The sequence below is a fragment of the Bubalus bubalis genome, chromosome 3, assembly GCF_019923935.1.
Source record: "Bubalus bubalis isolate 160015118507 breed Murrah chromosome 3, NDDB_SH_1, whole genome shotgun sequence".
Classification (NCBI taxonomy): domain Eukaryota; kingdom Metazoa; phylum Chordata; class Mammalia; order Artiodactyla; family Bovidae; genus Bubalus; species Bubalus bubalis.
Window position 1 is genome coordinate 11,137,718 of NC_059159.1, and position 15,134 is coordinate 11,152,851.

At 47.4% G+C, this 15,134-nt stretch overlaps 1 non-coding gene across 1 annotated transcript; it reads right to left on the minus strand.

Moving 5' to 3' along the window:
* Positions 1 to 4,475: 4,475 nt before the first annotated feature.
* Positions 4,476 to 4,547, minus strand: TRNAC-GCA. The gene has a single exon. It is a non-coding gene; the product is annotated as a tRNA-Cys (tRNA).
* Positions 4,548 to 15,134: the final 10,587 nt, after the last annotated feature.

Here is a 15,134-nt window from a genome sequence, read left to right on the forward strand (position 1 = left end):
GGAACCACAAGATGGAACATGGACTGAAGGGCGGAGATGGAAGACCCGGCGAGAGGTTGGGCATTACTCAAAGCGACTAAAGAAGGTCCAGGGTGGTCGCAGCGGAGGAGGGACAAGGAGCCCATTCTGGTCACATTTTCCCAGCCAGCAAGACCGGCTACCACACCGTACGTAGTCCAGGAGGCCACCCAGGCCGGAAGCCTCTCCCGCGGCCTCTTGGCCCGCGCCGACCGGAAGCCACGAGGCCAAGTTCTCGCGGGAGCGCCTCCTGGGTCCCGCCCCTGAAGCGCCGCCAATCGCCGCGCGCCCGAGGGCGTTGCCGTGGCAACCGCGCCCTACGTCTGGGTCCCGCGGTCCTGCCCCAGAATTTGGCCTTCAGGTCTTGGTATCCGGGTGCTCGCGAGGCCTGGGTATCCCCGTTACCGTGATCGGGGTCGCGGGCGTCTTCCTCCTCAGGGCTCCTTCTCAGGAAGGTTCAGGGGCAGGAGGCCGCAAAAAATCCAGTCGATCCCTTTACCGTTGTCCTAGCATTTTACATCCACTGTCCCGGTGTTGAGGAGCCAAGGCAGACACCACTCACCCACCCCTCGCCCAGAGAGCTAATCCACCTCCCCCGTTCGCCACCCACCCTCAAACATCGCCGCCCCCTCTGCCCCCATTTCCTCGCGGAGGAGCAGGTCGTGGGGAGAGAATGCCTCTAGGCTGCAAAATTCCTGAGGACAGGGACACTGTCGCAACACATCAACTGTCGGAGGAAGGAAAGCACGAGTACTAAGTCAGTGTGAACTTGAGAAGGAGTGTTTGTTCCTTGGGTTCACCCAGAACCAAATCTAACTCAAAGGAAAGTTACTGCAACTGGGCAAAAAGCACAGTTGGCTGGAGAGTTTGGTTTAAAAATAAATAAATAAAATTTAAATTACATAACCAACACATGTTTGGTGTAAAACATGAAAGTATAAAAATCCTTGATCCCACCGCAAGATATAACCACTGCTGACATTTCAGAATATTTTCTTTTAGGCTTTTTTTTCTCCCAATATATTGCATATACATTTTTTTTTTCCAAATAAAATTCTATTCATGTGCTGCAGTGCCCCCATGGACCCTCATGTGTGGGAATGGAGACTCCTGATGTGATTGAAGAGTTTTCCCTCCCTAGTATCCCTGTCTTCCCCAACACACACACACACACACACACTCTCTCTCTCTCTCTCTCTCTCTCTCTCTCTAGAACTCAAGGGCACACATGTACACTGATAGAGCTGATACCAATGAAGGTGCTGGTTCCCTGAGCCTTCGTGATACAGAGGGGGCTCTGGAAGTGACAGTGGGCCCTCCATGCTCCGTGATCATTTCTACAGTCAGTCCCAAGTTCTCTCTGCCTTCTAGGCTAGGGGTGCTATCGTAGGAGACAGGGTCAAGATGGGGCTTGAGGAATCTGCCAATCCAGGGAGGGAAGTTCAGGCAAGCAGGCCTAGCCAAGGGCTCCATCCTCCAGGTGTGAGAGTCCTCAGAGAAATAGGAGAAACAGCCGGGTCAGATGAGAAAGCAGCAAAAGCAAGCAAGCAGAATGCCAACACTTTGCCTCTGCCATCCCTGGGGACCACTGATCATGCTTTTGGACCATGGGTTCACTGAAGGAGAACCCCACAACTCACCCACCCACACATACACATCCCACATGGTTTCATCAGACAAGGAGATGTGTTGTATCCTGGCACTTTGAAAGAACCCCCTTAGCTAGCCCACCCTCCAAGGCAAAATTTGGAAGCAATACATATGTGTACTGGGACAGGGGAGGCAGATATGCCTCCTACCTCTGAGCTCTCTAACCCGGGAGCCAGTTATTCACAAGTCTGGCCCCTTAGCCCTCCTGGCTGAGCACACACAGGGTCATGGGAATGACATCACCATATATCGTGATCGAAACATGGGACATTTGTGTAGAGCCTTATGTCCTGCCTCCTTGGTGCCTGCCAGTGTGGATTGATCTTGTCTTTTCCACAGACTTGTCTTTTTTTTTTTTTTTTGCCTCTCTTTAGTTTCCTGACCAGGGATCAAACTCAGGCATTTGGCAGTGAAAGCGTGGAGTCTTAACTGCTGGGGCACTGGGGAATTCCCTCCACAAACTCTGTCTTATAGGGTGTTTTGAGTGTGGTGGCTCAGAAAGGGGGAGGCTAGGCATCTATGCGCTGTCCACTAGGATGCTGAAGCTGATGCAAACAGCCCAGTCTAGCTCGCTTCAGTGAAGTTCTTTTCTCAGAAACTCCTTAGAAGGTGGTTGTAGGACACAGAGGCTGTCCATGGTTCACACTGTCACTTCTTCCCGCCCTGTAGGCGGAAAAAGCCCCCTCCCGCACCAAGTAGCCACAGGGAACCCTGCTCCATATGCCATCACTCACAGTCCACAGAGAACCTCCTGATGGGTCCTTAGGACATTTTCAAAAATCACGTCACACTTCTCTTAAAACCATGCCGTGGCTTCCCATATTATTCAGAGTAAAATTCACAGTTCTTTCCTTGGTGTATGAGGTGTCAGTTACCTCCTATCCGAGGACCCCTAGAACACAACTGCAGTGGAATTGAGTGAGGGCAACAGCACCCTGTGGGGAGCTGGGGAGTGCTCACAGGGATCGGGGGTGATGCCACGATAGGGTATCTTAGTAATTTGTGTCTGGAAGGCAGGAGAACTTTAGCAAAGTTTAGGCTAAAATTGGCAAACCCACTCCAGTCAGCAAGGAAAGGGGGCCTGAGGGCCATTTTTAGGTCTGGACAGAGTTCATGTTCTGTCTGTGTTCAGAGATGACTGCAGACGCCTCTTTTTTCTGTCTCCAGAGACACCGTTGAGCTATGAAATTTTCTGCACATCATTGAGGCGAGCTGCATTTCTCCTTCTCAAGCCCCTGTGTGACCTGACCCTCCCCTACCCCAGCTCTTGCTCTCTCCTGCCATGCTGCTGCCCCTTCAGGCCCTCTGCCTGGTCTCTCTGCCCAGAGACCCTCCCCTGCTCCACCTTACTCTCTGTCCCTTTATCCTACTTTGGGCTCTCACCATCTCCTTTCCTTCCACTAAGTGACTCCTTCATCCTCTCGTCTCCCCTTATCTCTGGCTCCTCTCCCCAGGTTGCCACCAAATCCACAACAGGGAGAGTCTGGTCACATGCCAGAGGGTCACAGTGCTGGGCAGTTCCCCAAGGGCAGTCTTGTCCTCCCAAAGCACTTGGGTGTTTTCCGGTGTTGGTGACCCCATTCTGCACTGTGGTCTGTGCTACAGCACTGAAAGAAAGTGAAAGTGAAGTCGTTCAGTCATGTCCGACTCTTTGGGACCCCATGGACTGTAGCCTACTAGGCTCCTCTACCCATGGAATTTTCCAGGCAAGAGTACTGGAGTGGGTTGCCATTTCCTTCTCCAGGGGTTCTTCCTGACCCCAGGATTGAACCCGGGTCTCCCGCACTGCAGGCAGACTCTTTACCATCTGAGCCACCAGGGAAGCTGTAGCATTAAGAGACCCAAACTGGCTGTGGTGAGCGTGTAATGTACAGAAGCTGCTTTAACCAGACGGCTTCTCAGCCTCCCCTTTAAGCTGCCAGATGCCAACAGTCTGATGATCCCCTGAGCCTTAAAGAGCAAAGAAACAAGCTCTGAGGCTTGACCTGCCCTCTGCCTAAAGCTGCTCTGGCTCCTTCAGCTGGAGGCTAGGACCCCACACCAGCCAAGGTGAGCTCCTGATGTTCCCAGTCCTCCAAGCTTAGAGCCTCCCTTTCCTTGGCTCTTAAAATAGAAGGATGTTAGCCCCACCATTCATTTCTTAGTAGGAGTGCTAGTTGCTCAGTTATGTCCAACTCTTTGTGACCCCACGGATTGTAGCCTGCCAGGCCCCTCTGACCATGGGATTCTCCAGGCAAGAATACTGGAGTGGGTTGCCATTCCCTTCTCCAGAGCATCTTCCAAACCCAGGGACTGAACCCAGGTCTCCTTCATTGCAGGCAGATTCTTTACTGTCTGAATTATCTTGGGCTGCCATAATAGGATACTGCAGGCTGAGAAGCTTGGAACAATAGAAATTAATTCCCTCAGTCTGGAGACTGAAGTCTGAAATCATGGTGTCAGCAGGTTCCTTTTTTTTTTTTTTTTTTTTTAGCAGGTTCCTTTTGGAGGTTCTGAGACAGAATTCATTCTAGGCCCCTCTCCAGCTTCTGGTGGCTGCTGGTGATCCTTGGCTTGTGGAGCATCATCCAGTCTCTGCCCTGTCTTTACTTGACCTTCTCACTATGTCCCTGTGTTTTTGACCAAATTTCCTAAACTTTATACCAGTATGACTGTAATCCAGTATGTGTGTGTGTGTGTGTGTGTGAAGTTCTCAGTCATGTCCGACTCTGCGACCCTGTGGACTGTAGCCCGCCAGGCTCCTCTGTCCATGGGATTCTCCAAGCAAGAATACTGGAGTGGATTGCCATTTCCTTCTCCAGGGCATCTTCCCAACCCAGGAATTGAACCTGGGTCTCCTGCATTGCAGGCAGACGCTTTATCCTCTGAGCCACCAGGGAAGCCCGTAATCCCGTATGACTGTACCTTAACTTGATGTGACACCTGCAAAGACCATATTTCCAAGTAAGTTCACAAGTTCTGAGTGGATATGAATTTCGGCAGGACACAACTCACCCTAGCACAGCTCCCATCCATATAAGGTGGAAAACTCAGGGTCCCATGAGGGTCCCCATGTTTTTCTGCCATCACGTTTCCTGCTTCTGCTTCACACTCGATAGGGGGTCTACACTGGACACCACCCAACTTCTTTGTGCAGAGCTTCGTTTACCTGGGCCTTTCTGGAAGCAGACATTCACTTGTGTTTGGGTGATGGAGCAACTTGCTACAGATGACAACACGGGCGTTTCTGGCCAACTGGGCTTTCCTGCCCGGCCTTTTACCACTTCATCTCTTTTCTTTCCCCGCTTCTCTGTTCCACAGATTCCTACCTCTTCCCTCCTAGGATGTCTGTAAAAACCACAGTCCCTTTTGCTGCTGTGCAAGCAGCTCCCTTTACCTTTTCCTTCCTGCCTGAACCCTTGAAGGCAGGGGACAGGGTGAGTCTACCTTCCAAACCAACAAAAGCCATTGGGATATTTTCCTAAACCAAGTCAAGCCAGCGTGTGACAAGTACCAGTTCCACTGGTGCATGAAAGCGGCCAGTCCTTATTTCAAAGAGAATTTCTGCTGTTTTTTTCTTCTTTCTACATCTGCGCTAACATTCTGTGATTCTTAGAGAACCAGAATTCTAAAGAGCAAAGACCAGAGCCAAGAATGCTCTAGCCAGAAGGATCTTCTAGGAGGAAGGAAACAGACCTGACCTCTGCTTGCCTGGGTTCTGCGTTGGGGAGATGTGGAGCTATGCAGACCAATCAGGTGTGACTGGCACTGCTAAGGGGATATGGATGCAATGAGACAGGATCACAGGGAGGACTAGTTTACATGGGCTTGGGGAATCAAAAATGAGTAGCATTAGCCTAGCAAATTATTTATTCGATACGACACTAAAAGCACAGGCAATGAAAAAAATATAAATTGGACTTCAAAATAAAAAACTTTTGTGTATCAAAGGATACTATCAAGAGAGTGAAAAGACAACCCACAGAATGTGAGAAAATATTCACAAGTCATATATCCAATAATGGATGAATATCAGGAATATATACAAAATTTATATAACTCAACAATAACAAAACAAACACCTAATATTAAAATGGCCAAAGGGTTTGAATAGACATTTTGAAAAGAAGATGCACAAATGGCCATAAGCACATGAAAATCAATATATCATGAGTATTTTGTGATATGATATAATATCACTAATCATTAGGGAAGTGCAAATCAAATCCATGTAAGATAGCACCTCATACCCATTAGGATGTGTGTGTGTGTGTGTGTGTGTTAGTCGCTCAGTTGTGTCTGACTCTGAGACCTCATGAACAGTAGCCCATCAGGCAAGAATACTGGAGTGGATTGCCATTTCCTTCTCCAGAGGATCTTCCCAACCCAGGGATCAAACCCTGGTCTCCTGCATCGCAGGCAGATTCTTTACCATTTGAGCTACAGGGAAGTCCTTACCCATTAGGATGACAACCATCAAGTAACAACAGCAGGAATAACAAATGTGGGTGGCAATGCTGGAACCTAGTACACTGTTGGTGGGAATGTAAATGGTGCAGCCACTGTAGAAAACAGTGTGGTAGTTCCTCAAAACCTGTATATAGAATCGCCACATGATTCTACTCCTAGGTATACACCCAAAGGGATTGAAAGGGAGGGCTAAAGCAGACACTTGCACACCCATATTCTTAGCAGCACTATTCATAATAGCCAAAAGATGGAACCAAGGGCCCATCAACAGATGAACAGATAAATAAAAGTGGTCTATCACTACGATGCAATATTATTCAGCTATAAAGGAATGGCATTGTGACCCACCCTACAAGATGGATGAACCTTGAAAACATGCTGAGAAGCCTGACATGAAAGGATAAATACTGTATGATTCATTTATATAAGGTACCTAAGATAGGTCAGTTCATAGAGACAGAAAGTAGAGTGGAGGTTATCAGGGATTGGGGGAGGGGGGAGGCAGTCAGTGTTTAATGAGTGCAATGTTTCTGTTTGGGTAGATTAAAAAGTTTTAGAAATAGTGATAATTGCATAATGCTGTGAATATAATAACACCTATGAGTTGTATGGTTAAAACAGTACATTTTATGTTGTATATATTTACCACAATTTTTAAAAATTAGTAATGTAATATACCAAAAACCATTGAGTAGTATACTTTAAATGAGTAAATTTTATGCTATGTCAATTATGTCTTAATAAAGCTATTAAAAAGGAGTACAGCCCTCCCCCTATGCAAGTCCCAGGCAAAGATCCCTAAGTTTCAGGAAGGGGTTTGATGCCTTAGAGACACTGACCATCTGGGCCTGGGCCCTCGCAAGGATGGGGCAGGAGCACGGGCATCTCCCCAGCCCTGAGCGAGATCACACGAGTGGAGCCTCCCTCCCTGCACCCGAGCCCTGCCTGCTGCCTCCAGCGTCTCCTCTGCAGGCTGGTTCTGTGCTGAGCACACAGCCTCTCCTCAGAAGCCAATTTTCTGCACAGCGAAAATGTTTTCTCTGTGCCCACTTTAGCAGATGGCCCCCCACCTTGGCCTGAATTGAGAAGCACAGAAATCAAACAGCGGACAGACGGCTTCCTTGGCAATGCCTTATAGGCACACAAGCATGCAAACTCACACCCGCTCTCCTCACCCTCCCTCATCCTCCCCCACCATTTGCCTTCGTTGTTTCTGAGCCTGGAGCTGGTCCAGGTGCCTGAGCTGAGCCTTCTTCTGCCCACAGACCACCCACTGGGCACCTGCCCCAGGTGCTTGTTCATGGTAGGTGCTCAGGAAATAGGTATTCAATAAATGAATGAATGAATGAATGTATGTTTTTCTTTTTTTCCCATTTTTAAAAACTTACGCATAGTTGAGTACAATATTATATAAGTTACAGGTGTACAGTATAGTGATTCACAATTTAAGGTGGCTCAAATGGTAAAGAATCTGCCTGCAATGCAGGAGACCCAGGTTCAATTCCTAGGTTGGGAAGATCCCCTGGAGGAGGGCATGGCAACCCACTCCAGTATTCTTGCCTGGAGAATCCCATGGACTGTATCCCGCCAGGCTCCTCTGTTCATGGGGTGCCAAAGAATCAGACACGACTGTGCGACTAACGCAACAGACATTTATAGATATTATCAAATGTTGGCTGTATTCCTTGTGCTGTACAATATATCCTTGTAGCTTATTTTGTACATGGTAGTTTCTACTCTTAATTCCCTACCCCTGTTGTGCCCCTCCCCCTTACCCTTTCCCCATAGTAACCTCTAGTTTGTTCTCTGTATCTGTGGGTCTACTTCTTTTTTGTTATATTCATTAGTTTATTGTATCTTTTAGATTCCACATATAAGTGGTATCATACAGTATTTGTCTTTCTCTGACTTATTTCACTTGCATAATGCCCTCCAGGTCCACCGATGTTGTTGCAAATGACAAGATTTCATTCATTTTTACAGCTGAGTAGTATCCCATTATATATATATATATACATATACATATTCCAGTGTGTGTGTGTCTGTGTGGGTATAGTATGTGCCACATCTTCTTTATCCATTCATCTGTTGATGAACACTTAGATTGCTTCCGTGACTTATCTTGGCAATTATAAATAATGCTATTGTGAGTGCACATCTTTTCTAATTAGTTTTAGGGTTTGTTATTTTTTTGATGTATACCCAGGAGTGGAATTGCTGGGGCTTTCCTGGTGGTTCAGACAGTAAGGAATCTGCCTGCAATGTGGGAGACCTGAGTTGGATCCCTGGGTCAGGAAGATCCCCTGGAAAAGGGAATGGCCACCCACTCTAGTATTCTTGCCTGGAGAATCCCATGGACAGAGGAGCCTGGGGGTCTATAGTCCATGGAGTCACAAAGAGTGGACCTAACTAAGCAACTGACACTCTACTTTTCATAGTAGCTCTATTTTTAGTTTTTTAGTTTTTAGTTTTTTGAGAGACTTCCATACTGTTTTCCACAGTGACTACACCAATTTACATTCCTACCAACAGTGTAAGAGGGTTCCATTTTCTCCATACCTTGTCAACATTTATTATTTGTGTGTGTGTTTGTCTGTTTTTTCGGCCACGTACCACACAGCATGTGGGAAGCTTAGTTCCCTAACAAGGGGTGGAACCCATGCCCCCTGCAATGGAAATGAGGAGTCTTAACCAGTGGACCATCAGGGAAGTCCCTGTGTTCTTTTTGATGATAGCCATTCTGACAGATGTGAAGTAATATCTCGTTGTGGTTTTGATTTGCACTTCCCTGATGATTAGCGATGTTGAGCATCTTTTCATGTGTCTGCTGGCCATCTGCACGTGCACTTTGGAAAAATGTCAATTCAGATTTTCTGCCCATTTTTCATTCGGGTTCTTTTTTTGATGTTGAGTTGTATGACCTGTTTGTATATTTTGGATATTCATTTCTCACTGGTCATACCATTTGCAAATATTTTCTCCCAGTCAGTAGATTGTCTTTTCATTTTGTTGATGATTTCCTTTGCCATGCAAAACTTTTAAGTTCAATTAGTTTATTTTTGCTCTTATTTACTTTGCCATAGGAGACAGATCAAAAAAAAATGTTGCTATAGTTTATGTCAAAGAGTGTTCTGCCTTTGTTTTCCTCTCGGAGTTTTATGGCTTCTGGCCTTAAATCTAGGTCTGTAATCCATTCTGTGTTTATTTCTGCATATAGTGTTAGAGAATGTTCTTATGTTATTCTTTTACATATAGCTGTCCAGTTTTCTCAGCATCACTTATTGAAGAGACTGTCTTTTCTCAGCACCACTTATTGAAGAGACTGTCTTTTCTCCATTGTATGTGCCTGACTCCTTTGTTGTGGATTAATCAGTCATGTGTGTGGGTTTATTTCTGGACCTTCTGTCTTATTCCATTGATCCATATGTCTTTTTTTTGCACCAGTACCATTCTCTTTTGATTACTGTAACTTTGTAGTATAATCTGAAGTCAGGGAATGTAATTCCTCCTGCTCTGTTCTTCTTTCTCAATATTTTTTTTTTTGTAATTTAGAGTCTTTTGTGTTTCCATACAAATTTCACAGTTATTTCTCTTGAAAAAAAATATCATTGGTAACTTGGTAGGGATTGCATTGAATCTGTAGATTGCCTTGAGTAGAGTGATAATTTTAGCAATATTGATTCTTCCAATCCAAGAACATAGTATTGATACATCTTTCCATCTGATTGTGTTGTCTTCGATTTCTTTCAACAGTGTCTTATAACAGCTTTCCAAGCACAGGTTTTTTACCTCCTTAGGTAACTTTATTCCCAGGTATCTTATTCTTTTTGATGTAATGATAAATGAAATTGTTTCCTTAATTTCTCTCCCTAATAGTTCATTGTTAGTGTATACAAATGCAACAGATTTCTGTGTATAAATTTTGTATCCTATAATCTTACTGTATTCATTCATGAGGTCTAGTACTTTTCTAGTGGCATCTTTAGGGCTTTCTATGTACAGTTATCTGTGAACAGTGTAAACTTTACTTCTTCCTTTCCAATTTGGATTCCTTTTATTTATTTTTCTTCTCTGATTGCTATGTTTAGGACTTCCAATGCATGTTGAATAAAAGTGATAAGATTGGGCATCCTTGTCTTGTTCCTGATCTTAGAGAAAACGTTTTCAGCTTTTCACTGTTGAGTATGATGTTGGCAGATGTTGGTTTGTCATATATGGCCTTTATTATGTTGAAGCATTTTCCCTCTATCCTCACTTTCGAGAGTTGTCTTTTTTATTACAAATGGATGTTGGATTTTGTCAAAAGATTTTTATGCATCTATCCAGATGATCATATGGTTTTTATTCTTCTGTTTCTTAATGTGGTGTATCACATTGATTGATTTGCTGATATTGAAAAATCTTGCATAATTGGGTTAGATTCCACTTGATCATGATATAATATCCTTTTAAAAGTATTGTTTGATTCAGTTTGCTAATATTTTGTTGAGGATTTTTACATGTATGTTTATCAGTACTATTTTCTTTTTTGTGATGTATTTATCCAGTTTTGATATCAGAGTGATACTGGCCTCATAGAATGAGTTCAGAAGTGTCTCCTTTGCAATTTTTTAGAATAATTTGATAAAGATAGGTATTAACCCTGGGCTTAGTACCTGCCTCTAACAAACAGAGCCAAGTCCTGGAGTCTGGGATTCCAGAGCTGGTGTCACACCATTAGTGATTGGGGATGGGGGTGGGGGATAGCCTGACACAATTGGATCCAGAGTCCAGGGCGTCCTGAACCTTGTGTTAGTCTGCTTGTGGGCAGGGCTGGGGCCCAGATGATTCCAGGGCAGTGTCTGGCCTGCTGATGGTCAGGCTGTATCTGCAGGCTGTGGGATGGTGATTTTCTTGTGTCTGGTGCCTGCCCACTGGTGGGTGGAGCCAAGTTCTGGGCCCTCTGGTGGGCAGGGCTGTGTCCAAGGGAGGCTGAGGACTCAGGAGGTCTTTAGGCATCTGGTCTGCCCTGATGGGGCTGTGTTCCCACCCAATTAGTTGCTTGGCCTGAGGTGTCTCAGCTCTGGTACCTATACAGGCTCTTGGGTAGGGCCAGGTCTTGGCCCTGATGAACTAGAGGGAGGATCCCACCCAATGGTGCTCACCAGCATTAGCATCCATGTGGTAGAAGGAGCTCCGAAGAATGGTTGTCACCAGTGTATATGTCCCCAAGGTGAGCCACTCCTCAACCCCCCACCCTCCCTGCATCTCTAAGAGGCTCCCCAAGATGAGCAAGTAGGTCTGGCCCAGGCTCCTATAAAATTACTGCTTTTGCCTTGGGTCCTGGAGCATGAGAGATTTTGTGCACACCGTTTGAGTGAAGTCTTTTTTCCCCACAGTCCTGTGGGGCTCCCCAAATTAAGCCCTGCCAGCTCTCAAGGCCAGTGGCTCTGGGGGCTCATTTTCCTGGTTCAGACCCCTGGGCTGAGGAGCCTGATGCAGGGCTCAGAACTCTCACTCCTGTGGGAGAATCTCTACACTGTAGTTATTCACCACTTTGTGGGTTGTCCACCAGGGTTTTGGGACTTTATCAAGGATCTGCCCTTTCTATCAGTCTCAGTGTGGTTCCTTCTTTATGTCTTTAATTGTAGAAGATCTCTTCTGGTAGGTTCTGGTCTTTTTCATCGATGGCTATTCTGCAAATAGCTATAATTTTGATGTGCTTGTAAGAGGAGGTGAGCTCAGGGTCCTTCTGCTCGGCCATCTTGGCCAATCTCCTGTATGTCTGTTTGTCTAAAGGCTCAGCTGTGGTTACCCATTTTCTCAATATCCTTCTCTTCCCCTGTCCCCAAAGGGAGACTGCCAAATCCAGGTCATGGCAGGGGGCTCTGGACTTGTGGCCCCTGCCCCGAGTACCTATGTGTACCCTAATTTATATGGTAGCTGAGAAACTTCTGGGGAGACAGTGTCACCCAGGTCCACCAACAGTGATCAGAAATAAGAACTCATGTAGTCTTAAGGTTTGAGGGAGGACAAGAAGGACCCTGAAAGGATAGTTAGCATTGAAGAAAAGTCTGCTGAGGGCAGATCCCATAGCTGCTGGCCCAATGGTGGGGCAGGGAGCAGAGGTGCCCTATGTAAGCAGGGGTCTTGGAACAAGTACATCAGGCATCCTGCAGAGAGGGCCCTGCTGGTCCCCACAGATTGGTCCTGGGCTCCAGGGAGAGTCCAAAGAGACTGAAGAGACTGCCTGGTCCCACCCTGTCTTCCTATGCTAGGGGAAACTAAGGCCTTGAAAACCACTGTTCATCTCCTTGAGTGAATCTCAGGAAATGCCAAGTGTGCTTCATGGGAAAACCACGAAATGAAATGATTTTCAGTTTTTAAGGATCAGACTGTTCAGTTCAGTTCAGTCGCTCAGTCGTGTCCAACTCTTTGCCACCCCATGGACTGCATGCAGCATGCCAGGCTTTAGAAACAATCAGACTATTAGAAACAATTTCTTTGAACATCAGGAGAGGAGGGAGGCTCTGCTTCCATGGGGAAGGGCATCTTGGGAATCCAAGGCCACAGGAACTCACCATGTGCATCACATGTGAGTGAGTGAGAACCTGGGGGCTCAGGGATGACAACAAAGCAGTGAAGTTCGAGGGAAGAGCAGATCCGGTCAGAGGGTCATGGGCTCAGTTCCTCTTCAAGGGGGTGCCCTCCCTGGTGCTGACTTCTGCAGATGAATTCTGAACCTATAGCTAGTGTGGAAAGACAGGGGATTTGCAGTCTGAGCGCCCACCCTGCCACTCAGCAGGTCACTCAGCCTCCCCACTGGCTCCTCATCTGCAAACTCAGCGTTGTCATCAGGGTAGCCATTGGGATGACGGGAGATAAAGCTTAGGAACGAGTCAGGCACAGAGCGTGATGCACAGTGTGGATGCCAATGGCCCCTGGAGGCTGGCAGCACTGCCAGGGCACCTCCAGAGGTGGAGCACAGAGACCCCTGAGGGCCTGGGCCCTTGGCAAAGCCAGCTGATGAGCCTGAGCCCAGGCAAGCACCAACGGCTGTGAATGGGAAAGAATCTCCTAGTGAGGGTTCGGGGTGGGAGGGAGGCAGTTCTGCTAAGGTCAAGGCAGCAGTTCCGGCTGACTCCAGCCCCCAGAGGAACCCTTGTTGGCTGGGCTGAGCATTCCAGTCTCTTCTACAGGGCATCTGGTTTCTACAAAGAAGCCAAGTCCTGAGCTCAGAACCACAGGCCTTCCAAAGAGTTGCAGAACCTTTCTAACTTCCCCACAGCCACTGCTTTTCTTCTCTCCTATTTCCTGTTTCCGGCCAGCAGTTAACTCCACAGAGCCAGGTGGCTTTGTACTCCTTGGAGGTCTGCAGAGAGGGGGCTCCTGGGCACAGGCCTATTCGCTGGGAGCCTTGCAGGGAGCAGACAAGGAGATGGAGGAGGCTGGAACTCCTTGAATTGTGCTGCTCCTACCCTGGGGGGCCCACAGCTGATGCACAAGCCCCAGCTTCCTAGAGCAAGGACCCTCTAGGGATTGGTCTATACTCTGCTGCCCGTGGGGGGCTTCTGGGTGGGAGGAGTGTGCCCCTAGAGCAGGTCAGCCAGGTGGTGCAGGAGAGACACAAAGGTTGAACCCTAGGAAACATGGAGCCTGTCTCCATGTGGGCAAACAGATGGATAGAAGCTGCAGCTCAATATAAGGAATTGGGCACAACAGAAAAGAAATATGAAAGATAGAAAAGAAAAAAGAAAAATTCCCAGCTGGAGCTGTTTGAAAGTGGGCCGGACTGTCTCTATGGATAGTGAGTTCCCTATCATTGGAAGTGTGTAAGCTGAGAACATTTTCATGCATCCGATGGGCTGTTGGCATCAGTGGCTTTGGAGACACTCTCCAGCTTTGAAATCCTGAGCCTGTGTCCCTCTGCTCCACCTCCCATTTGCTGTCTCCTTGTAAAGCTGCTATTCTCTGCTCCACAGTCCCTAAATTCAGTCCTTGATGTGCCAAGATCAGGTGTGAGAAGTGGGGAAAGTAATTTGTTTCTGATGATAGTAGAAATACCGAAGTTTTGAATGAGCTCTTTCATAGAAATTAGAAATGTAAGAGTGATATTATTACAGACATAACTATGCACTTGCGCGAGTGGGAGGCAAAGAAGTGGTGTGTCGGCCTGGGCTGCTGGCACTGAGTACACCCCTGGGCCCGGCCACACGTGTGCAGCCTCCAGGTGGACACTGCACACCAAGGGCAACTAACAGGCCCAGGGTCTTCAGCCTGGCAGGGGTTTCTCTCTCCCAACTGGGGTTCCTACTGCAGGGTCAACAGGGTGAGTGGTCAACTGCTCTGAGGCCAAACCCCCTCCGTACATACTACTCCAGGCAATGGGCAGCTCACTTACACCCCACCAAACTCCAGCTCCTGAGTCCTGACCAGGTCCCATCTGTTAACTCAGCATGTGTGTGTGTGTGGAGTGTGTGTGCATGCACATGCATGTGTGTTGGGGCATGGGGGAGACCAATCAACCAGGCAGGTTATTTTGACTCATGCTCATTGATTTTATCCCACAGAAGGGAACAGCTCCACAGCTCCATGTCCATCCAGTGGCTAGCTTGGCCCATGAGGGGCCAGGGAACTGAGTTCTTTTCAGTGCCCAGGGTTCCCACATCAGCCATCTTCTTGTTATGTGAACCTGGGGTGCTGTCTTGCTTGAGTGCAGGGAAACAGCCTGGGAACCCTAAGGATGTGTCAGCAGGGATGTGGCAAAGGAGAGCAGGGCTGCTTGGGAAGGACAAGCCCAGACCACCTGGGACCTGTAGCCAGGTGTGCAGTGGGCAGTGCATCAGTTCAGGAGGGAGTAGGGCTGCAGATGAGGTGAGAAGCAGGCAGATACTCTGCAATCCAAGCCCCAGTGTGGTCTCTACACACTGCAGAATCACTTCACTGCTCTCTGCCTTGGTGTCGGCTGCACCTGTGAATTGGGCAGGCCCCCTCCCCACACCTGATGTCCACTATCACCAGGTGGCTGTGGGATTTTT